The sequence below is a fragment of the Gossypium arboreum genome, chromosome 4 (genome assembly GCF_025698485.1).
Source record: "Gossypium arboreum isolate Shixiya-1 chromosome 4, ASM2569848v2, whole genome shotgun sequence".
NCBI lineage: Eukaryota > Viridiplantae > Streptophyta > Magnoliopsida > Malvales > Malvaceae > Gossypium > Gossypium arboreum.
The window spans coordinates 5,071,401-5,097,184 of NC_069073.1; the positions used below are offsets into that span (position 1 = coordinate 5,071,401).

General features: G+C 30.1%; 1 long non-coding RNA gene across 1 annotated transcript; it reads right to left on the reverse strand.

Moving 5' to 3' along the window:
- Positions 1-24,887: 24,887 nt before the first annotated feature.
- LOC128291711 (uncharacterized) lies at positions 24,888-25,484 on the reverse strand. The gene is made up of 2 exons (XR_008281530.1): positions 25,335-25,484; positions 24,888-25,071 (listed from the first exon to the last, which is right to left on the reverse strand). It is a non-coding gene; the product is annotated as an uncharacterized LOC128291711 (long non-coding RNA).
- Between the last annotated feature and the right edge of the window lie 300 nt (positions 25,485-25,784).

The window sequence follows — 25,784 nt, forward strand, 5'->3', positions numbered from 1 at the left end:
ATGACCCATTTACATTTTTACAAAAAACCATTAACCCACTTAAACCTCAACCCATCTCCAACAACCCATTAGCTAACCCTTACCCAAAACCCATTATCCAATACAAATTAACCTAAACTAAACCTACCTAAGCCCATCTAAACTAGCCCATTTACAATCGAAACCCTAGCCCCATTTTCGGCTTCCACTTGTTTTGACACCAGCCATCAGCCCCATACCCTGGCGCCCCAGCTCTCTATGCCACCATGTCGGCCACCACGCCCCTCGCATGCGGAGCCACCACGCACGCCACCACGCCTCTGAGGGTCATCTGACACCTGCAAAGTGAAGCAAGCACCAAGACAGAAGCAAACAAATAGAGAATGACAAAGAAAAACAATATTTTTCTACTGTTGTAATCGGCTATAAAGCCGAGAAGAAATCAAAACAAATGGGGGGGAATTTTTCTATCAATACAAAGGATTTTTCTTTGTTTTAAATACTAGCAGAGCAAATACAAGAATAATTCCAAACATCAAAGCAGTAGAATAGCATCAAATCAAACTAAAACCTAAGGTGAATTTTCTATTTTTTATTTTTTTATTTTTTTCATTTTATTTTCGAAATTAGTTCTTCTGTATCTGTAAATACATAAAAATAAATAAAGGAATAATATTATAAAACGTAAAAAAAAAATTACCTTTTCCGGCCATCGTGCACGATGGTTTGCTGGCACAAGAAGCGACGGTCCGTGATCGGACCGGTGACCGGTCCTTGGCCGGCAGCCCCCTCTCTCCTTTCCCCTCTCCCTCCTCTCTCTTCCTCTCCTTTTTTTTTTTTCCTTTTCTCCCTTCAAATGATTTTTTTTTTCTGAAAATGGGCCTATTTATAGCCCTCCAAAACGACGTCGTTTTGGGGGTACACTTAATCCCCAAAACGACGTCGTTTTGGCCTAACCCGTTTGTTGACCCGACCCGCTCCAAGGATTCGCGTGTTTTTCATTGGAGGGGCTAATTGCACTTTTAGCCCCTCTGCTTTTTCAAGCCTTTGCAATAAAGTTTTTTTATTATTTTAAAATTTGCCCCAGGAAGTTGTCGCGCTTTTCAATTTAGTCCCCACTGATATGTTGTGTTTTAATGGGAAAGAATATTTTCTATTTTAGTCCTCCTAGGTTATGCACGTATGACATTTTGATCCTTTTTCTTTATTTCTCTTTAAAATTGCCCCAGAACTTTGTTTTTGTTCAAAATTTAGTCCTTTTTTAGATGATAGTTTATTTTCGTATTATTTTCGTTATTTTGTTTCATTTTAAATATTATTTGATTATCATTTATAAATATTAGTGTATATTTTATTATATATGTATATATATACTCTTTATGTATGATATTTTTTAACATTATTATATTTACTATTATACTTATTATATTTAATATATTATATTTTACTTTCTTTACCTTATTATTATGTCATAGTTTCTCTTGTATCTTTATTATTATTGCTATTATTGTTATTATTTATTATATTTGTATAATATTATTAATAGGTACTTTTAACATTATTATCTCTAATATGTAAATGTTATGTAAATATTTTAATACTATATTACGTATGTATTTTTCATCGCCATATTATGTATATATTTCAATACCATTAGTTATACATTTTGTACTATTTCATATATATATATTTTCTATATTATCCTTATTATTAGTATTAATATTAGTGTGTATTATTATATGTACATATACTCTCAATATTATATTCTTATACTCTTAATACCATATTATTCTTATTATTTTCACTATTATTACTTACTTTTAATATTATTGTTATAGTTTACATATATGTATAGATGTTTTCATGTACTTATCATAAATGTATCATTTTCTTATTTTATTGGGTACATACATTTTTATTATATATATGTATATGTCTATACTCTATTAGTTAGTTTCATATGCTAATTTATGTGTATATTTCTCATGCTATCTCGGTATGTATTTTATATAATCCTTATTATTGTTATTAATACTATTATTACATACGTGTATATGTATATATAGTAGTTTTCATCATTTCATTCTAATATTTTGTATTATTTGTTTCTTTTTTTATATTATTATATACTGGTGTATATATTTCTTATGTGCATACATTTTCAATATTTATTTTATATATATGTAAATATTATGTAAATATTTTTAAATACTATATTGTATATGTATATATATATTCTTAGTACTATATTACGTATATATTATGTATATATATTTATTTTACCCCAATTATATTTATTATTAATATTAATACATTTGTTTTATCATACATATATATATACCTTTTAAATATTGTTTTATATATATATATATATGTATATATTATGTAAATATTTTATTGTTACTAGTTATATTTTTACTATCTTAGGTATACACTCCAAACATTATATATAGTTTACATACATACTCTTAATATCATGTGTATACATTCATTACTTCTATTTCATGTTTTATTCTAGTATTACATGTATCTTCATTGTTTGTAATATTATTGTCACACTTATATTTGCTTCAATATGCTTCTAGATCTGTCTTTTTGCTTATTTTTATTTATTAATTTGCTTTACATTGTTTCGAACATATTTATTCGTGTTTTTATTTCAATAAGCAAAGCAACGTACCGATTTAAACACTATGTCATCGATTTCATCGCTATGTTGGGTGAATATCAATCGACTCGTGTTAAAACGGTATATCCTTCTCAAAAGAAAACGAAACTTGAAATTTCTTGTGTTTTACTCGGTCACGATTCAATGTTACTTTGAACTTGCAATTTTGAAAATTAAGACAACACTTGTTTATAAGATACCAATTTTGGGTGTCGCGAGGGTGCTAATACCTTTCTCGAGCGTAACCGACTCCCGAACCCTAAATTTTCTCTGGATTTTAACGTAGACCTAAACTCAGCCTTTTATTTGTTTTAATAAGAGATCTAATAGGTGTCCGATCACACCTAGGAAAAAGGATCGGTGGTGACTCCCTGTTTATTTCAAAAATCAAACGTCAAATTTTAAACTTTTTTTCAATAAATCACCATAATTAGCAACCAAACTAAGCTAAAATTTTTACGTCGCTACAATAAATTTAATCATGCTTCCGTTGGCTATGGAGTGGATTAGAATAAAAATAGTGAAAGTTGAGAAGGAAAGAGTTTTGGAAAGCAATTAAACAAATTTTGCAAAAATAAGTAAATGGAAATGGGATAGCAGTAAGCTACTGACACATGAATTTGGAAGGGAAACAAAATAATTATTTTTTTAATTCCAAGTGAAATCAAGTGTCTTTTCAAACTACTGCAAATGTCTATTTATATACAAATATTTTTCTAAATTTGTTCTAACTAATCACTGCAAACAATAAAATTAAATAAAAAAAATTAGAATTTCTTCTAATTTTAGCTTTTACAAGATTAAAAGAAATCTCATAAATCCTTGGCTATTTCCAAGTTTTTTATTCTGTCCCACTTTAATGACTATGCTGCAAATTAATTATTTTTTGCTTGTTTTTTACTCATAGCATCCTTATTACATTCCTGACAAGATTAAAACATAAAATCACTAATTTGACAAAAACCAATTCAAGAATTAACAGATTAAAACACAAAAAATCATACAAATATAAAATAAAATATGTATAAAACCAATAATGCATGCATATGTTATACTTTAGTCATTTAATGGAAATTCATGAAATTTTATAGTAAAATTACAATAATTATCTCTCCATAACAACATATTAAAAAAGACTTATAACAAATTAAGCGTGCATGGAATTAGTATTATTTCAACAAAAGATTTATTATAACTCGATTATCATAGAATATATGAAATTCCATCTAAATTATTTAATAAAAATTATTTAATCTAAATTAAATGAAAAAAACTTTTTAAATATAATTAAAATTTAATTATAAAACCAAAAAAAAGAGAGTAAAAATTTAACATTTAATTGTTAAAAAGCGAAAAAAATTATTATAGTTTTAAAAGTAATATATTTTTAATATATAGTTTAATATATTATATATTAATATTATTTGATATAATATATTAGAATTTAATATGATTTGATATAATTAAAATATTATGTTAATAATTTTAAACTTTAAAATTATTTCTTAAAAAATCCTTTAAATTAACCTACATATAGATATAATTTATTTAGCAATTTATATTATTACATTTAATTAATTTAATATATGTTAACTTAAAATATATTAAAGCAAATTTAGTATATCAAATTATACTAAACAATATAATAAAACATTTTATTATTTAAAATCAAATCAATATTAGCAATTAATTTTATTAAATCAACACTAAAACTCAAATTAGACACTAAAAGGTAATATTATTATATTTAGATACTAAATTTATAACTTTTGTCAAATACAAGTGCTAGATTGGATCAACAAATAATGCATGCACCACATTAGAAAAAATGTCAAAGTCGGATACTAAAAATATATTAAGCTTAAAAAACTCACTTAACAATGATGTAAACAAAAAAAAAAAAGATTTTGTAATGGATATAATTTAATAGAAAATTTTAACGGTGTTAAAATTTCACACTAATATTTTAATCGTAATAAAATATTTAAACTAACTAATGATATTATATAAAATAAGTATTTGTATATACACGTCATAAAACAGGTTTTTTTTTGTATTTTCTAAACAATTATTTGGGACCGGGTTTTATGAATTATCCGTTCTCTATACCGTGCGGGGAATGTTACAGTTAGCGGCAAGCATCCACTCTCAACACTTTGAGACCTTGAAATCTTCGATAGTCATACAACACGGAGAATGACGGCTCTAACATCCTTATCTCATCTCAATTATTTAATAATATTACATCAAACTTTTAATTTAAAAATTTAATGAGTTAATTATAAATTTTTATAAAATATCATTTAATAATTGAAATGGAATATAAAAAAAGTGATGTTCGATTTCCTACAAGCTTTTACAGATAAATGTTCAGAGATCATGTAATTAAATAAATAAAATTAAATAAAAATAAGTAAATGCAATTTAAAATGATTACTTTAAAATGTTTAAAAACAGTATAATTAAATAAATAAAATTAAAATAACCAAAATTATAAACTGGAACGTTCCAATAGCGCATGAAATTTATTGGGTTATGCTCATTATCAGTGCCGGGTGAGAATGACCTTCGATTTTGAAGCCATTTAAAAGATTGAATTTTTATTTAAGATTTAAAATAATAAACTGCTATATAAAAATGAAAAATTAAATGTAAATTAATAATTCTTTTACCAAATATATACTCATATAAATATAATATAATTATTAATAAATTAATTATAAAATGAATTATTAATGATAAAAATATTATAGAAGTGATTGTGATATATCTTAATCCTTGTTTTTTCAGAAGAAATAAAATGATTTTTATACATGTGTTTTAGTCACAAATTTTAAACAGCCAACCGGGGTTTTTTACTAAAAAAATATATAAAAAATTAAAAAATTTGAAAATAATACAGTAAAAAAAGTAAATACGAAAATGGTATAGTCAGGGTGGTCACGCCACTCGACAAAGGCACCCTACGACAAACAAGACCAAAACAGTAAAAAAAAAACTCTGTAAAAAAAAGCTGAAAAACGAAAAAAAAAATAAAATATTGGACATGTGGTTGCGAGGCGGCACCAGTGTTGCCTCTGATAGAGGAGGCACCAGTTGTGTGGGTCCCACAGACGGCACCTAAGCACTATAAAACCAAGGTAACCAAGAACCCCAGGAGCAAGATTCAGCAGCAAGGAGAAGAAAATAAAAGGAAAGAAAGGAGAAGAGAAGGAAGAAAAAGGAGAAGAAAAAAAGAAGGTATAATTTTTTTTTAAATAATGAATTTTATATTGTTAATGTGCTTTTGCTGTTATTATTATTGTTGATTTTATTATTTTTGTTGTCGGTTATGAATATTGTTATTATTGTTAGTAAAAACTATAATTATTGTTAGTTATTATTATTGTTAAAAAACCTAAAAAGCCTATTTATGTTATGTAAAGAATATATTATTTTCTTATATGTGTTTTAGGTAGATTTTTACCCATATTATATAAAAATAAAAAATAGCGAAATAAGTTGTTTGAAAGATTAAGTACCATTTTTGGCACTTTTGGCACTTAATCTTTCAAACAACCTATTTTAGTATTTTATTTTATTTTTATATTATTAGGTAAAAACTCGCTTTTAGGTTGATTTTAAATGGTTAAATGTAAAGATAAATGTTATTTATGTATAAAATGAGAACTGAAAAACTATGAGCTTATGAATGACAAAATTGCATATTGAGTAATTAAATTTTTTATTTAAGTAGTTTATTTGGTGTTCAAATTATTTTGAGAAAGTTTATTTATTTTTAACAGATTGAGCATTGAAGATGGATAATCGTTTTTCAGTATGCGTTTATTTCGATGGAATTATCTTGACAACAACCGTTGGATGTATATTTGAATGTCGGCAACAAATAGCAATGAGATTTAATAGAAATTTCTCGTTGGATGATATGAAGGAAGAATTAACGTAAAAATTGTCGACGTTGTGGGAGAAGGATCTCAAACTTTTCTACAAGTTTCCGGCCGACAGATCCAATCAAATTCATGAAATGGAACTTCTAGACGACGAAGACGTGGAGACAATGATCGCTCTTTACTGTGGGAATGGGAGTGACAAAAATGCACCGATTCACTTATTTGCTGAGTTAGCCGGTATGGAGGAAAATGAAAATCTCACTGCATATGGTGAAGAACATAGAGCTCAAGAACCGTGCATGGTGGCTCCAATATCCTACGTTGATAGTGAATCGACTATAGGTGGGATCGATATCGATCTTAATGTTACACCCGATATGGATGTGGTTGGTGATGATGGTTACGATAGTAGTGATCCTTGTTATCAAGAAGTCGATGGTGATAGTGATCCCGATGTGGACGGTGTCCCCGATGATATTGATGATGAAGACGTGAATGACGATAGAAACATTAACGCGTCTTCGGTCGGGAACCAGATGCGACGTGTTGTGATTCACAATAATCCTGGGCCACACATGTCGCTCATAGACCCCGACGCGGCGCATGTAGCCGAGTTTCCAGAGTACCCTGAAATACTTCCTGCTCACCGACTGGCCGTAAATTCTGATCCTGAGGAGTTATTCGTCGGCCAGAGATTCGAAAGTAAAGAAGAGTGCGTATTTGCTATTAAGCGGTATAGCATGAATATATCAGTAGATTATAAAGTTGCAGTGTCGAAACCGACATTATATATTGGGGAGTGTTGGAAGTCGGGGGAAGGCTGCAATTGGCGGGTACGAGCTGCATTTATTCAAAATTCGCAGATGTGGGAGATACGCAAATTTGTTGGGCCTCACACATGCACATCAACACGTATGACAGAAGATCATCGAAAACTTGATTCTAAAACTATCTGTACGTGTATCATGCCAATGGTGAAGGACATGCCGATCATTAAAGTTTCGGTACTGATTGCCGAAATACAAGTACTATTTCAGTATCGAGTGTCATATCGAAAGGCATGGATAGCAAAACAGATGGCAATGGAGCAATTGTATGGGGATTTCGATGCATCGTATAACGAGCTACAGGGATGGATAGCTGCTATGCGGGAGTACGTACCAGGGACCGTTATTGAGTTACAGACACGACCTTATTACGGCCTGGATGACCAACTACAGTTGGGAAAACGAATTTTCCATCGGATGTTTTGGACGTTTGATCCATGTGTGCGCGCATTTCCCCACTGCAAGCCATTTGTGCAAGTGGATGGGACCTGGCTATATGGAAAATATACACAAATCTTACTTATTGCGGTTGCTCAAGACGGCAATAGGAACGTGCTCCCGATAGCATTTGCCATTGTAGATAAGGAGAACATGGAATCGTGGGAATTCTTCCTTACCAACCTGCGGAGGTATGTTATTAGCAACGATAATATTTGTATTATCTCTGATAGAGGGAAAGGATTAATTACCGCCATTAGACGTTCCGGTGTACCATGGAGATCCGTTTACTGCATCCGTCACATCGCAGTTAACTTCATTAGAGATTATAAAAATGCAGACTGGAAAAGACAATTTGTGAAAATAGGTAAACGATTGCCTTATCCTTTCAATATAAGTTTTTAGGGCAATACTGTAACTTATCTATTCTTAATATATATACAGCGTACGAGCTAGAGCCACACATTTTTCGCCAAATGATGACTCGACTTGAGAGTGACATGGAGGGTCAAACAAATACATCTTTCCGACAGTGGTTGGGTACTATGGAGCCGTGGCAATGGGCTCAAAGTTTTGACGAGGGCTTTCGTTATGGTCAAATGACCACAAACTTAGTTGAGGGGGTCAACGCTGTATTGTTGAAAACACGACACCTTCCGATTTCAACAGTCTTCTCGGCTACATTCTATAGGTTGGCTACCTTGATGCCAAGAATGGGTCAGCAACAACTTAACCAGATTGAGGCGGGACACATATTTGTCGAAGATATTAGGGATACAATGGTTGCAAACCGTCGGATGGCGAGGTCGATGAATGTAGAAATATTTTCACGACGCCTTGAAACGTTTCGAGTTACGGAGACCATTGGTCGTCGACCCGGTCTACCACCTAGGTCCTACAGAGTTGATCTCCGGAATAGACAATGCGATTGTAGGAGATTCCAAACACTTCATTACCCGTGTGCGCATGTCGTTGCAGCGTGTGCTAAAGTGAACCTTAATGTTGAACAATTTGTCGAAGATGTGTACACACTCAATCGCACGTTACATGTATGGGAAAACGAATTCCCTGTCCAACCCGACCTGTCTACATGGGAAGTGCCTCCGATAACTTTCGAACTTGTCCTGCATGTAGGGCTACGCAGGAATCCAAGAGGTCGTCCGCAATCAACTAGAATCCGTAATGAAATGGACATTAGGGAGAAATCCGACGGTACGCGTTGTGGATTATGCAGGTTAGCTGGTCATAATCGGAGTAAATGCCCGCAGTGAAACTATCATGTCGGACAATCGTCACGATCGGTAGGAATTGAACTTATGTTGTAATGTATTTATTTTATATGAAAAAATTATATTGCAAATATTCCTCTATTTGTTAAAAATCTATCAAGCTGTTTTTGGAGTTACTGATATTTAATTTATTTATATCCGAGCTACTGAACTCCAAATTAAGATCCGTTAATTTTTCTAGAAACTAAGCTCACATATCTTTTTACCATAAAATTTTTAGAATTTTTATTTAGCCAATTAGTACAATTTATTCTTTAAAGTTACCTTGCTTTTTTGTTCCACACTCAGACCTTATTAACTAAAACAAATTATATTATAGTACGGATTTGGATAATGATATTTATCATAATATCATTTACAACTAATCATGAACTCACCATTTCATGGATCCCATGGTCAATTACACAATAAAACTTAATATAATCATCATTTAATTCTCATGAAGCACACATAACCAAACATTTTTACCAATTACCTATACTCAATCAACAAATTGACATATACAAACAAGGTACTGGTTAAGTTTACATTTACTCAACTTGCATATATAACTAAATATGTATCATCTATTTCATACGCCCATGAAATCTCTATATATACCGGTAATAGTATGTTCCAATTTAATTAATGTTCAAATTAGATTACTGTTGTAATGTATTTAAAGTTTGTTCCAATTTATATTACAAGACTAAGTTTGATACAAGTTTTAGTGTTTTAATGTTCAAAAATGTCCAAATTAATCTAATTTACGTTATGGTCAAATTTTGTTCCACGTTTAAAAGTTTCAATTAATCTAATTAAATATATACAAAAATACAAACTTTTTAATATCAAAACCAAGAAACCCCTAAAATTGATGGTTCAATGGTGTGGTCCTAGGGTATATTTCATGAGGTCGACATTCACGTTGTGGGTGATCGCGACGACCAACATCCTCTTCTTCATCGCAGTGAGGTGTCTCGATACATAGAAGAAAAATCATATGGCTCGAATGGCATCGATGAACTTGAGCCGGCAGGAGTGCCATGCTGCGGTGGATACAACCCAGTAGGAGTGGAGTACTACAGTGGATACGGGCCGGGGGCAGTGCTATAATGCGGTGGATATGGGCCGGGAGAGGTGCTATGCTGCAGTGTGTACGACCCAAACATATCAAATCTGTAATGGTATCCGCCCCCCGATGAGCCCGAGAAATTATCATTGCCCGCAAAATCTGGATGATAAGAAGTATCAGCCGAAAGTGAATGCGATGACGAGCCCGGGAAATAGTCATTGCCTGCTAAATCCAGATAATAAGAAGTATCAGTCGAATGTGAATGCGATCGCTCGGATTCGACCTCCGGCTGTACTTCGGGCTCCGGCTCTGGGTCATGCTCGGCATCTGGTTGTGGATCGGGCTCTATATCGGCCACTGCCTCGTATGCCCCAGATCGCTGCACGTGCGGGGGGACTATAGTCGACTGCCCACCAAGTAAATATGGCTTCCCCATACTAAAGTACCATTGTATGTACTCTAACGATGGGCGCAAATCGGAAGACATATCCATCTGAGGTCTTCGAGCCATCCGACTCTCCCACACCGCAATATATCTCCGGGCGTAACCCCCAATGCCGTCCATGTCTCCTCTCTTGTTCTTACCTCGAACCTCTTCCCCACCGCATTGGCGGATCCGGATGTCTTGGATGCAACCAAACCGTCGTAGTACTCGATCTCCGTGGTACCACTCGACTACATTGAAACTAATAATTGGTGCGTTTGTGCACCACAACTGAGAATCAACATAGGCAGACGAGGGTATAATAGCCGCAATTTCTGGTCTACGGTATGGCATCCATATAAACTGCACGATTAATACCATGATTAAAATTTAACACGGTTGGAGTAAGATATAAAAAGCAATTACATGTCACGAATATTTGAATAGCTTACCCCTTCCCCGGCATGTTGTTCAATCATCAGACGATATATCGGGACAGTGTACGACCTCCCGATACCCAGATAAATACTCCATCTACGAAAACAATTTTCAAGTAAATATAATTTCATTAGAATAGTATTATTATAAAGAAATTGCCAATTACTAACAAGTTAAATTTTATCACCTGTTAACTAGCGGATATACGTATGGTTGGTGACTAACCGATGCCAAGAATAGCATCCGATAAAGAGCCCATGATTGCAACAATATAAGGCATCCGCCCATGTCTACAGCATTAGGCTTTGTCGTCCGACAAAGCTCACGATACAACATTCGTAACTGCGGAACCCCAACTATAGGAGCGAACACTACGCAGATCGCTTAATGAGGTAAATCGGATATGAACCTTGTTGTTGTTCGAATTGGGCATCAATACACCCCTATGATATGCATAATGTATGCTCGAGTCGCGACACCAACTCTTCTTCGGTGGCATTATCGATAAATGTTGAAAATTGGCTTTTAGCCATGTAAATTTCAACTCGAAAAAGTAGACTCAAGATCGCCGGGCGAGGCTCCTAGTAGGTCAGTAACAAAGTGCACCGGCTCATTTATCGCACTTACGCCCGTGACGGCATCCCGTCGATTGAAGCCCAAATCGCAATGCAACATCCTCCGAGTAATCGTGCACTCCCACACGGTAAATGAAAAGTGTGGGTCTCCTCCGCCAACGCCGACCAATGCGGATATTAAATCGCACCGCAAATCGAACGTCCGGTCAATGTCGCTGATCCGAATCCAGCTAGCTCTGGCACGGCATCGATCGTGCATCCGGGAATATCCTACACCATTCACCCGCCCTTAATATGCGGTACGAGTCCCGACGGTGTTAAATTACAAAAATAGTTATAATAACATAATTTATTTTCTTAAATTACGAGATTTTTTAATGAAACCCTTATGTAACAAATAACAATATATTACCGTATTATTAATCGTGTCACATATGTGAGAAAGTTTCTTATTGATCAATGAAGCCATTACGATGCTCGCAATTTCAAAATAAATTTCGGTTATTAATTTTATTGTTTGATAGATTTTAAATATTTATTAGAATAACTTAATAAAAAATAGCAAACAATTTTTTCGACAACATTTTCTTTTGCTATACTACATTAAAAATTAAATATATCCAATTTAAATACAAATATTATTATTATTTTAAAATGATAATAAGTAAAATATTTTCAGATATTATTTTTTATATTATTTTAGCAAAAATGTTTTAAATGTATTATGTAAGTATTTTTATATTAATTTAATAAATAACACTGATTTTGACACTTTTTCGTATTTTTTCAGTATCTTTTTTAAATATATTACTTTCAGATTATTTAATTTTAAAACCCTTATTTTAGTACATAATGTTTTAAATATATTATTTAAGTGTTTTAAATATTTTTTAATAAATAACCCTGATTTTAGCACTTTATTCATATTTTTTCGTATATTATTTTTAAAATATATTATTTTCCTATTTTATTTTTTATATTATTTTAGCAAAAATGTTTCAAATGTATTATGTATATTATGTAAGTGTTTTTTATACTAATTTAATAAATAACCCTGATTTTGACACTTTTTTCGTATTTTTTGTATCTTATTTTTAAAATATATTATTTTCGTATTTTATTTCTTTATATTATTTTAGTACATAATGTTTCAAATGTATTATTTCAGTATTTTTATATTTTTCAATAAATATCCCTGATTTTAGCACTTTATTCAGTATTTTTTCAGATATTATTTTTAAAATATATTATTTTCTTATTTTATTTTTATATTATTTTAGCAAAAAAATTCAAATGTATTAATTAATTGTTTCTTTATATTAAGGGTTTTTACTAAATAACCCTGATTTTGATACTTTCTTCGTAATTTTTTATTTCCGTATATTATTTTTAAAAATATATTATTTTCAGTATTTTATTTCTTTATATTATTTTAGTACATAATGCTTCAAATGTATTATTTAAGTATTTTTTATATTTTTTAATAAATAACCCTGATTTTAGCACTTTATTCGTATTTTTTTCAGATATTATTTTTAAAATATATTATTTTGGTATTTTATTTTAGCATAAAATCTTTCAAATGTATTATTTAAGTTTTTTATATTAATTTAATAAGTAACCTGACTTTGGCACCTTGTTCGTATTTTTTATTTTCGGATTTTATTTTTTAATTATACTATTTTCATATTTTATTTTTTTATATTATTTTAATAAAAACTCGTCACCACCACTTTCCCCAATAAAGTTTTTTTCAGATTTTATTTCTTCTCGTATTTTTTTCATTAATATATTTTAATTTTAAATTTTTACTATTTTTGTAAAAAGTTTAAAACCCGATCACATAAAAAATAAAAAATAAAAAATTCTATAATAAGTCAAATAAATTAAAAAATCTTTTAAATGACCTAAAACACACACTTAACAAATAAATTACATAAAATAATAATAAAAAATATTCTTTACACATAAATGCTTAATACTTCAATGAAAATATAAAATAAATCTGAACATACCTTAATATCTCTTCTTAACCAAATAACACCTTAGAAAAAATAAAATAAAAATTATATCGATTTAAATCTAAAACGTTATTAAACTAACATTAATTACTCAAATTTATAAAAAATTACCTTTTTCTTTCCTTCTTTTCCTTCCTCTTCTTCTTCTCCTTCTCTTTTCTTTTTCTTTTCTTTTTTTCTTCTCTCACCGCAGCCTCCTTCTCCTCCTCTCCTTCTTTTCTTTCTTCTTCTTCTCTTCTTCCTTCTTCCTTCTTCTCTCTTTTCTTCTTCTTCTTTGCTGAAAATGAAGCTTGGGGACCATATATTATGGTCCCCAAACAAAAACAAAACCCTCTGCATGAGGGTCAATCAAGACTAAAAGCAATGACACTGTGTCGCCTCTGCCAGAGGCAACACTAGTGCCGCCTCTGGCACCAACATGTCCCCTTTTTTTTTTTCAGTTTTTTTACTGTTTTGGTACTGTTTGTCAGGGTGGTGCCGCCTGTCAGATTGGCTTGACCACCCTGACATACCATTTTCGTAATTACATTTTTTTATGTATTATTTTCGATTTTTTTAATTTTTTTTTATATTTTTTTAGTAAAAAACCCCAGCCAACCGTAAATGCTATTCGTGAAATTAATGGAGAAGTAAATGCTATATGCTATGCGTGATATGGAGAATTAAAAGGCAACCTATGCTGCTGCCAAGAAAGTTGCTTCGGATTTCCGACAGACGTTAGTTTTGTCTTTCTCCAAAGAGACTTTTGCACATAATCATAATGAACTTAACCGAATAGATTTTTTGTCTCTTAGATGGGGTCCACAGTCAAAGAACTTATCCGAATAGATTTTTTGTCTCTTAGGTGGGGTCCAAGACTTTAACCATTTATTACAGCAAAAAGAAATTAAGGAATCGGTGGAGCAAGTGTAGGCGAATTAATTGATCGTTTAGAAAATAAAAAATTAGTTGTAGAAGGAAGCACCAAATATTTTGATATGACATATTATAGTTTTAATTAATATATTTATGTTAATAATTGTTAATAATTAACCTACATGTTTTTAATATGATTTATTTAGCAATTTATATTATCATATAATATTTAATTAATTTTATGTATGTTAATTTAAAATATATTAAAGCAAATTTAATATTTCAAATTATACTAAAAATATATTAAAATGATTTATTATTTAAATTTGGCATAAATTAAAGATGAAATCAATATTAGCAATTAAATTTTATTAAATTAGCACTAATACTTGAATTAGATAATCGTTATTTTTGGGTATCAAAATTTATAATTGTTGTTAAATACAAATACTAAATTGGACCAACAAATAATACACACATCACATTTAGAAAAAGTGTAAAACTTGGATACTAAATAATATATTTAGCCAAAAAATACTCACTAACAAATAATATAACAAAAAATGAAATTGTAATGAAAATGAATTTAACAGAAAATATTAACGCTGTTAAAATTTGACATTAATATTTCAATCATAATAAAATATTTAAACTCACTAATAATATTATAAAAATAATAAAATTTCATATAATAAAATAAGTGTTTATATACACACATCATAAAACAGTTTTTTAATTTAATTTCTAATATTTTAATAAATGCTTTTAAGATCCTAAGCATAAAAACCAATTGGCCACACTGATTTTCAAATGGAATTAACTCTTTTCCTGTCTTCCACGTTCCACAGACCTTTACTAGCATCAAAGCCTTCGTTGCTTATGTAAAACAAAGGATCCTTATTATTTCGTACGCTTTCACATATTATTTCTTCTTAACCTAATAAGCTCTATAAAGCAATGGAACTTTCTATGAATTCATCATCATCAAGATTTTCGTAGGGTTACTCCGGGGACATTAACATGGAGGATGACATCAAAATAATGGCATTGATCCAGCTTGCCAGCATCTCTGTCTTTTTCTGTTCAAGCTCGTTTTTGATTGCATCAAACGACGAAACCGTGCACTACCTTGCCTATATAAAACTACCTTTGTTAGTTTACTAGCATCCACGCCTTCGTTGTTCACATAAAAAAACATCCTTGGTGTTTTGTGTGCTTCACATATTTCTTCTTAACCTAATAAGCTCTAAAAAATAATGAGATTTTCTGAGAAATCTTCATCATCAAGATTTTCGTTGGGTTTCCCCGGGGACATTAACATGGAGGGAGACACAAAAATCATGGCATTGATCGATCCAGCTTACCGGCATCTCTATTTAAATTAATATGATGCAATAAATGGATTGTTTCTTTGGCTTTAAATATCATTTGGTTGTTTTTGGTTTTATTTGCGTTGTGCTCCTTCATTTTGTTTACTCTTTTTTATTTTTATTAAATTATTGATTATTATCTTAATAAAGAAGGTAATTAAGTAAAAACTCTGCCACATAGGCAAATTGACTCTTTGCCAAATTTTTAACTGCAATACACGTGTTCGTAATTTAAGATTTTGTCGCAAAATATCAAACACAACAGGGTCTATTCGTCTTTCCAATTGTACACCAAACAATTCCAACCCAACGTGCACTTTTTAAATCAAAGCTGAATCAACTTTGAAGGACGAATTTGTACTATCTCATATACCAAAGAAATAGAAAATACTACGTTAAGAGGTTTTTTGAGCGAGCTCGTATCTTATGATTGTTTTAATAGAGTAATTTTTAGGCTAAAGCTAAAAAGGATTTAGTTAATCATAGAAAAAATTATGCTTTGAAAATAGATTTGAGGAATTGTGGGTGATGGAAAGGGTAAGGGCCTTAAAAGGAAATTAAACCAAAAGGTTGAAAGTAAAAGAAAAAAATTGGAAACGAAGAATGTAGCACTGACGCAGGTAAGGAAAAAAGAAGAATTTATTAAATGCCAAAGTTATATGTGAGTTGAAATGGCTGTAGATTCTAGGTATTTATAAATACTTTTAGTGCTAAAATTTAGTTATATATTTTTTAAAATTATCACTAAATAATTTAAAATTTAAGAATTAAATTTAAATTTAAATTTAAATTAATTATAAAATTGTAACAATATTAGAAATTCTTCAATTTTATTAAGTCACTTTTTAAGGGATATATTTGGGTAATTTAAATAAAAATTATATATTTTTAAATTTTTTATTTTTATAAAATGAGAAGAATTTATTTTGTTACTCTTATATCTTTTAAGGGCTATTTAAATTTAATTTTAAAATAGGATAGGCCTAACATGCAAATAAACCCTTTTCTCTTCCAATCTGAAAAAGAAAACTCCAATATTATATGCTTCATAAAAAAGCTAGAAAGCGAAGAGAAGCAAACCATACATATCAAGTCATCTGGTCTAGATTAACTTCGGCCACCACAGAGATAGTATCAAGATTAGTTGGAGCGACAGTGGCAGCAAGGGTAGTAGCAAGATGATTTGGAGCCACAGTGGCACGGTTTCTTCGTTTGATGTAATCAAGCACGAGCTTGAAGAGAAAAAGAAGAGAGAAGCCGGCAAGCTGGATCAATGCCATGATTTTGGTGTCACTCTCCATGTTAATGTTGCTGGAGAAAACCAACAAAAATCTTGATGATGAAGAATTCTTAAAAAATGCCATTACTTTTCGGTGCTTATCAGGTTAAGAAGAAATATGTGAAAGTCACTAAATACTAAGGAGCAGAACTCTGCAATGAAGGCTTTGATATTTACTGGTAAACTATGAAGAAAGTTTTATAGGAAAATATGTGAAAAGGGCAGATCTTGGCTTTTAGGTTTATGAATATTCCATTTCCTTTTATTTGCTTTTCTCATTCTTTTGCTTTTAGGTTTACGAGTATTCTATTTCCTTTTGCTTTTCTCATTTCGTTTATTCTTTGTCAATGGGACCCGCCCTGAGTATACCACCACCGAATGGAGAGATTTGCAAACCCTAAGATGGAGAGAGAAAGAGTAGATTTTGTTTTTATTATGTAAAAGTTTACAAAAACAATGGAGTTGCTAGGGCTCGTGGTGATTGCAATCTGTTACTCTCTTGTCTAACAAGGCAAAACTAGACTAAGCAAAATTAAGTTAAAATTTAATTTAATTAATTAACTTCCAAGTTTTCGTTTTTGTAACAATTAAACACAACCCAACAAGGATGTTTTTTTTTTATGTGAACAACGAAGGCGTGGATGCTAGTAAACTAACAAAGGTAGTTTTACGTAGGCAAGGTAGTGCACAGAAAAGACAACATGTATGATTCAATATGTTGAAGTAACTTCTAGGATAGGTGTGGAGGTAGGGTATAAAAGTATGAGCGTGTGAAGGAAATTAAACTACCCTCACCTCCACCCCACGTGTGCTGTGCGACAGCCAGTTGAAGGTGCCTATGTTCTCTTATCCTAGGCATAGGATAAGGGTATCAAGTAACCTTGAAAACATGGTACATCTGCACCATCTGATACAGTTCTTTTGCAGAAAACTAAAGCTTAAGAAATGATGAATGATCAACCCCCCCTCCTCCCAATTCTACTTTTTATGTGGATCTGACATGTACCTTAAAGGTATTGAGTGTCTATATAAAAGTAGAACTTGAGAATTGAGGAAGAAAATTGTGGATACCCTAGAGTGCCTTTCTTAAAGTTTGTTTACGTTTATAGAAGAATTTTTAGAACATGGTGATGGATTTAGTTTTTGAAATGGTATACTCCTTGTTTCTTTTCATGTTAGCTTTATATTTTCTTTTTCCTCTCTCATCGTCACAGTGGCCCAGAATGTCTCTGCTAACTGAAAGGAATGTGTCTGATTTGGTTTCTTGTACGTAATACGACAAGATATGATTGGTTTGAGAGCTCCCTGCTGTTTTTACAAGAATTATGACTTTTTTCCACCTTTTTCCCCCAATCCCTAAAGGAGCCATTCTCGGGCCTGCGTTACTGATTATATAAATGAGCAAACACCTAAAGGAACCCAAAGTCTTCATCTGGTCCGTACAATTGCAGTTTAAGTTTTAAGAGTGGTGTGTATTGTATGTGATCCTGGATATTCCTTCAATTGGATGTTTCTACATTACTGATTATATAAATGAGCAAACAGTTACTTATTCGTCGATAGTTCGAACTTTTTGTCTGAATCAAAGCTCTTGGTATGATCTGATTAGATGGGGGTGATCAAAACGGTTCAGAATCTTTTGGGCATATCAGGAGAAGTCACAGCATTGTGGGTGACCCATCGTTTGGAAGAACTCAAGTATGCTGATGGTGCAGTATACATGGAAGATGGAAGAGTGATTATGCATGGTGATGCAGCAAGCATAAGTAAGTTCATCAAAGCTATGCAATCTTCGTATATCGACGGTATAAATTCTTGAGCCATTGCCTCCTATTTTTTCCCTTCCTCTCTCTATGTTGATATCTTTTGTATAATAAAATTACAATGATTGAGCAACGTTTACCATGTCAACTTACTGTGTTTGGTAAAGCAAATGTCTGTTTATGAATATAATTTTGGAGCCTGTTTGAACATGCTTTGTTTCTCTGTAATCTAATTTCACTGTTCCCATCTCACTATTATTGTAATCTTCTGTCATGGTACCATGGGGTCACTGTTATTGTCGTTGTACAGATATTCTTTCTCTTCAGAATAATAAGGGTGTATTATTTGTGATTATACACTTAAATTCTTATACTACAAGAAATACAAACAAGGGGTAGGGGAAACCTTTAATTTTTTCTTAAATTTGGGTTTTATGCTTAGCATCTTAAAAGCATTTATTAAAACATTAGAAAATAAATAAGAAAACTTTTTATGATGTGTGATATAAAGAATTATTTTATTATATGAAATTTTATTATTTTTATAGTATTATTAGTGAGTTTAAATATTTTATTAAGATTAAAATATTAATGTGAAGTTTTAATACGTTAGAATTCTTTGCTAAATTCATTTCCATTACAATATTAATTTTTGTTACATTATTGTTAAGTGAGTATTTTTTTAGCTTAATATATTATTTAGTATCCGAGTTTGACACTTTCTAATCTGGTGCATGTGTTATTTATTGGTCCAATCTAGTACTTGTATATAGTAACAATTATAAATTTTGGTACCGAAAAGTAATGATATTAATTTTTATTATCTAATTCGAGTATTAATGCCAATTTAATAAAATTTAATTGCTAATATTGATTTCATCTTTTAACCTATGCTAAATTTAAATAATAAAACGTTAATATATTTTTAGTATAACTTGATATATTAAATTTTCTTTAATATATTTTAAAATAACATAGATAAAATTAATTAAATATTTATGTGATAATATAAATTGCTAAATAAATTATATTAAAATTATGTAGGTTTATTTTAAAGGGTTTTTTTGAAAAATAATTTTAAAGGTTAAAATTTTTAAGATAAATATATTAATTAATTTTTTAATTATACCAAATTATATCAAATAATATTAAAATATAATATATTAAACTATATGTCGAAACCTTTGTTGAGATCGACTTTTTATTTTAAAACAAATGAAAATAGAGTCGCCACCAATCATTTTTATGAGGTATAATCGGATCACCTCGTAATTTGATCAGTTTAATAAAATGTTTGGTTCACTAAAACAATATTTTTCAGTCTACAAAATCCAGAAAATGGGTTTGAAAGTCAATTACGCACGAGGAAGGATTAACACTCTCGAGACGCCCAAAATTGATACCTAATTAATTACTTGATGTCTTAGTGTTGAGAATTGAAATTTTAAAGAGAATTTAAAACACGATCCCTCTTTGTATTAAGATATTATTTAACTAAATTAAATTAAATAGAAAAGGCCTTATTCTGAATTAATCAAGAAGAAAGATCACGTCCCGTGAGTTAGGACACAATTCCTCTAATTCTTAAAAGCCAAAATAATCGTCATTTAATCGTTACCTAAATCTTTTTTTTTTGTTATTTTAAATAGGATATTCAATTATTTTGGTTTTAAGAAGATGCCATACTCCGTAAGTTAGGAGCACACTCGAATGCCAAAAATTATGAACATTACCTCAATTTTAAGTATTTTCTATTCGTTAGATAGAACAAAGGTAAGTTTTAAATAATATATATTTAATTTATTTAAGTATGGTGTAAAACGGATAAATAGATTTTAATATGATAGCATAGTGATTAACAAAATAAGGTAAAATGGTGGAGGGTAAAAGGATGAAATAGTAATTTCGAATGATAAATAAATAAATAAATAAATAGGATAAGAAAATAAAAATTTATGCTTGTGAATTATAATAAACAAATATAACGAAAATAAAATGCATCTATTTATAATAATGATAATCATGACTTGGTTATCATAATATTAACTTGAACAATAACAATAAAAATAACACTAATAATAATAACAATATGGGCAAAAAATGTACAAATATAAACAATATAAATTTTAAAATAAAAGATAAGGCAATAATAAATAAATAAATAAGTAAATAAAAAATTCATGAAAGGTGAAATTAAATAAATAAAGGACTGAATTAAAATTTAAATTAAATTAAAATAATAAAACAAAATGAAGGACTAAAATAAAATGCGAAAAAAGGACAGAGACCAAATGGGTAACTTTTCCAAGCCCTGGGACACATGTCATCCCTTAAACGAGTCCACAGTGGTTGAGGGACTAAATTACACAAAAAACAAAACAAAAAGAGCAAAAAAAAAAGAGCAGTAGAACGAAATTGAAAAGTAGGAAAAAAACGGAAGGGCCAAAGCAGCAATTAGATCCCCTTTAAAAAGCACGCGGACTCTAAGGCGGGTTGGTTTTGGCAGATAATGCCCAAAACGATGCCGTTTTGGGGTTTATGGAATCAAGCCAAAACGACGCCGTTCCTACATCCTATTTAAGTTTAAAATTTTGAAAAAAAATATTTTTCCTTTGTTTTTTTAAAAAAAATCCCCTTTCTTCTTTTTTTTTTCTCTAAATGTTTTTTTTAGGCCAGCCATGGGGATGTTGTAGCTCCGCTATGGCCACCGGTCCTCGGAGACAGCGACCACCATCTTCGGTAGTCAAAAAATTTCAAAACCCTCCCTTTTAATCCCTTTTCTTTTTAAGAATCCTATTTTGGGGTTAAAATTGTTAAAAAATTAACAAAAATAGACCAAAAGTCAAGAGACCTTTCGGTTTCTCTCCCCTCTGATGAGGCCCTCAACGGAGCCTTAGAGGGACTCCAAGGCTTCTTAAGCCGAAGGTGTCTCATCGACAATCGACACAGGTAAAAAAATCTCATTTTCTATTTTACTTTATTTGTTTCAAAAAAATAAAAAAATAAATTGAAAAAAGAAATCACCGTTTGTATTCAATTTTTTTTAATCTATTTTGATTGCTTGTCTCTGTAAGAAATAAATACATGGTTGCCATGGCTTTTATAGTCGAATATGTTACACTTAAAGTGTTGTTTTTCTACTGTTCTTTGCATGTTTGTATTCATGTCCTTGTGTTTTCATTTTGTAGGTGTCGGTGAAGTCAATGGTAGGGAGAGGCACTCCCCTGCTATTTTGGTGAAATGGTGGCAGACCTCGGGTGGCGTTCATGCTAACATGATGAAGGCATAGAAGCAGCGGTGACTAGAGACTTAGAGGAATTAGAGTTTTCTATTTTTGGTTTAAGGGATTTGGGTTTGCCTTTAGGTAATTGGGTATTGAGGTTTTTTTTTTTTTATAAATGGACTGTTTTTTTTATTGAAATTTTTATTTTTTAACTTAATTTTTTTTTGTTTTATTTATTTAGATAGGATAAAATTGGGCTTCTACATTATATATTAATTTTAAAACTATAATATATTATATCAAAATATTTTGTGCTTCCTTCTACAAATAATTTAGTATTTTCTGAACGATAAGAAGTTGGATCAATTTATTCCAGCATTACACTTGCTCTGCCGATTCCTTTCTTTTTGTTGAAATAAATAGTCAAAGTCTGTGGACCCCAACTACGAGACAAAAAATCTATTCGGAGAAGTTCATTATGGTTATGTGCAGAAAGTCTCTTTGGACAAAGACAAATCTAACGTCTGTCGGAAATTCATAGCAACTTCTCGGTAGCAACAGCTTAATTAATCTAGTTTTGCTTTTTTAATTAATGTGTAGAAACTAATCGGGTGGCAGTTGAAAATCTGTAATTAAAACACATTTTACTTATTTGTATAAAAATCATTTTCTTTATTCTTCAAAGAAGGATTAAAATACAATTTAAATATAATATATTAATTACTTCTATAATATTTTATCATTAGTAATTTATTTTACAATTAGCGGGAGTAATTTATAAATAATTATTTTACATTCATATGAGTATATATTTGGTAAAAGAATTATGAATTTACATTTAGCTTGTCATTTTTTCATATAGTAATTCATTATTTTAAATTTTAAATTAAAAAACTGAATCTTTTAAATGGCCTCAAAATCGAAGGTCATCCCGCCCCGACATTCATAATCAGCATCATACAATTTAAATATTTTTTTATTAAAATTTAATAATTTTAATAATTTTTATTTAGTTTTATTTAATTTATTTTTTTATTGTTTTTTTTCACATATCATGTCGTGATTGTGACATGTTGTGACTTTAACAGAAAAAATTAGAGGCAATTAACTTTAACAGCCAACTATTAAAGTTATTGATCAAAGGGTCTTTTTGATACATTTTGATAGTTCAAGTATCCACTTAAGTGAAAAAAAAAAATCAGAAGCTTAATTGCTTTTTTTTGAAAAAATTTGAGGCTCTTTTTGATACATTTTAAAAGTTCAAATAGCCAATTGAATGCAAAAAGAAAACAGAAGCTTAATTACTTTTTTTTTAAGTTTAAGATTTTTTACATATTTAAGCTTAAATTTAATTAAATATGATATAATAATATAAATTGTTAAATAAATTATATTTATATGTAAGTTAATTTTAAAGTTTTTTTGTAAAATAATTTTAGAGGCTAACAAATATTAACATAAATATATTAATTATATCAAACTATAATATATTATATAAAATAATATAATAATTTGTTTTCGTTTTTGTAACAATTAAAGGTTAAATTTTAAAGCAATTTGGGTCAAATGGATGTACATTGAAAATGATTTAGATTCGAAAAGGAATTTAATTCCTTCTGTATACATCCATTTCGAAAATGATTTTCGAAAAGGAATTTAATTCTTTCTGTGTACAACTGTACATTCATTATTTGGCCCCCAAACAAATAATAATGATTGATTGGGATCGTTTTCCTCTTTTCCAAGAAGTTGAGGCCAGATCCCAAGAAATATTAACAAAAGTGTCCTATAAAGAACATAAATAAAAATTAGTTTTAAATAACATTGTACCATACTACGCATCTACCCTTTCAACCTAAATTTTATTTAATATTCATCCATATTTCTAAAATAATTTTACATCTATACATTATTTTTAAAATTTTTAAAAATATTTATTTTATTTTAATATTTAATAATTATTTATTGAAATTTTTTATAGTATTTTAGTATTATTTTAATATTTATATTGAAGTAGTATTATATACTTAATATAGATTTTTTTAAGATGTTCTAAATTAAAATAGGTAGGATTGGGGTTAAAGATTTAAACCCATATATTTTAAGTTTTAAATTTTTTATTTAAACCTTTTTTCAAGTCAATTATTTTTTCTTAAACCCTTCTAAATTTCGAACAGACCTTCCAACTTAAGCAAGTAAGCTAATCTATGGATAGGTCTATTTATACTTGATTTTTAAGTTCAAATTCTAATTTTCACAATATAAAATTAAAATCAAAAGAAAATGAGATACCCCAACCTACCTACCTAGTTAAAGCCAAAGATGGTTTAGACTATTTTTTACTACAAAAGTCTGGTTTTAGAGGTGAAGTAAGAATTCCAGATTGGGAAAAGGACCATGAAAACCTGTATGTACACAATAAAAACTTGCATTGGCATTTGCTTCTAGTTTTTCTCATTTTGTTGGTCTATTAAAAGTTGTAGGCCAACAGCATCCAGTCAATTAGATTAACCCACTCCAAAAAAAAAGCAATTATCATTTGGTGAAAAATACGAGGGGAGAGAAAAATAAAGGGAGGAAAAAGATAAAAGGAAAAATTAATTTTTTTAAAAATATAAAAATAAAGAAATTAGTTTAAAAAATGTTTTTCTAATAAATTTAAAATAAATTAAAATAATTTATATTTAAATAATATTAAAATAGCTGAAACCTAACCAGTAAATATCTCTAAAATAATAACAAAATTAATAATAAAATAAAAATTATATAATATCAAAGCAATAAAAAATCAATCAATCCATTTTTGCACCATACAACGTAACTGAAACTCTTACATAAAACCTACAATTCATCAAAAGCAAAAAATAAAAATAAAAAATCAATATAGAAGCAGCCAGCATAAGCACACAACTTTATTCCAAACACCATCAAACTCTTCTGAACGGACCTACCGTACCACCCGCCCGACGGCGAGAAATCTGCAGATAAATACAGTATTGAAAAAACTGAATAAATTATTATAAATATAGTGGTCATGATTTAACCATCTTAAAATATATTTGATTAAACAGCAACGACTATTGCCTCCAGCAGGCTGCTCTATTGTTCCATATCTCATCAAAGTAAAAAAAAAAACAATGCTAAACATGTTTGAGAAATTCGTTTGTTTTATAAAAATAAAAATTCCAAGATTATATGCTTTATGCAAAAGCTAGAAAGGGAAGAGAAATGAACGTTTTACCATGATACCTAGGGAACTTCTACATCAACCTTGGCTTCCCCAGAGATGCTAGCAAGACGATTTGAAGCGGTAGTGGCACGTCTTCGTCGTTTGACGCAAGCAAACACGAGCTTGAACAGAAAAATAGCTGAGATGCTGGTAAGTTGGATCAGTGCCATGACTTTTGTATCACCCTTCATGTTAATGTCCCCGGAGAAACACAACGAAAATGTTGATAATGAAGAATTGTCAGAAAATTCTATTGTTTTTCAGATATTATTAGGCTAAGAAGAAGTATGTTAAGCAAAGATGGATTAACAAGGTAGATTTATAGAAAAATTCCATTGTCATAAATGGAGTTTTGGCTTCTGAGCTTAGTAGTAGTTTGGTTACTGTTACAATGAAGTTACACAAAGCATAGTGTAAATAAAAAGTCCTCTCTCATTGTCGGCCACTGCAAAACTTTTGGTT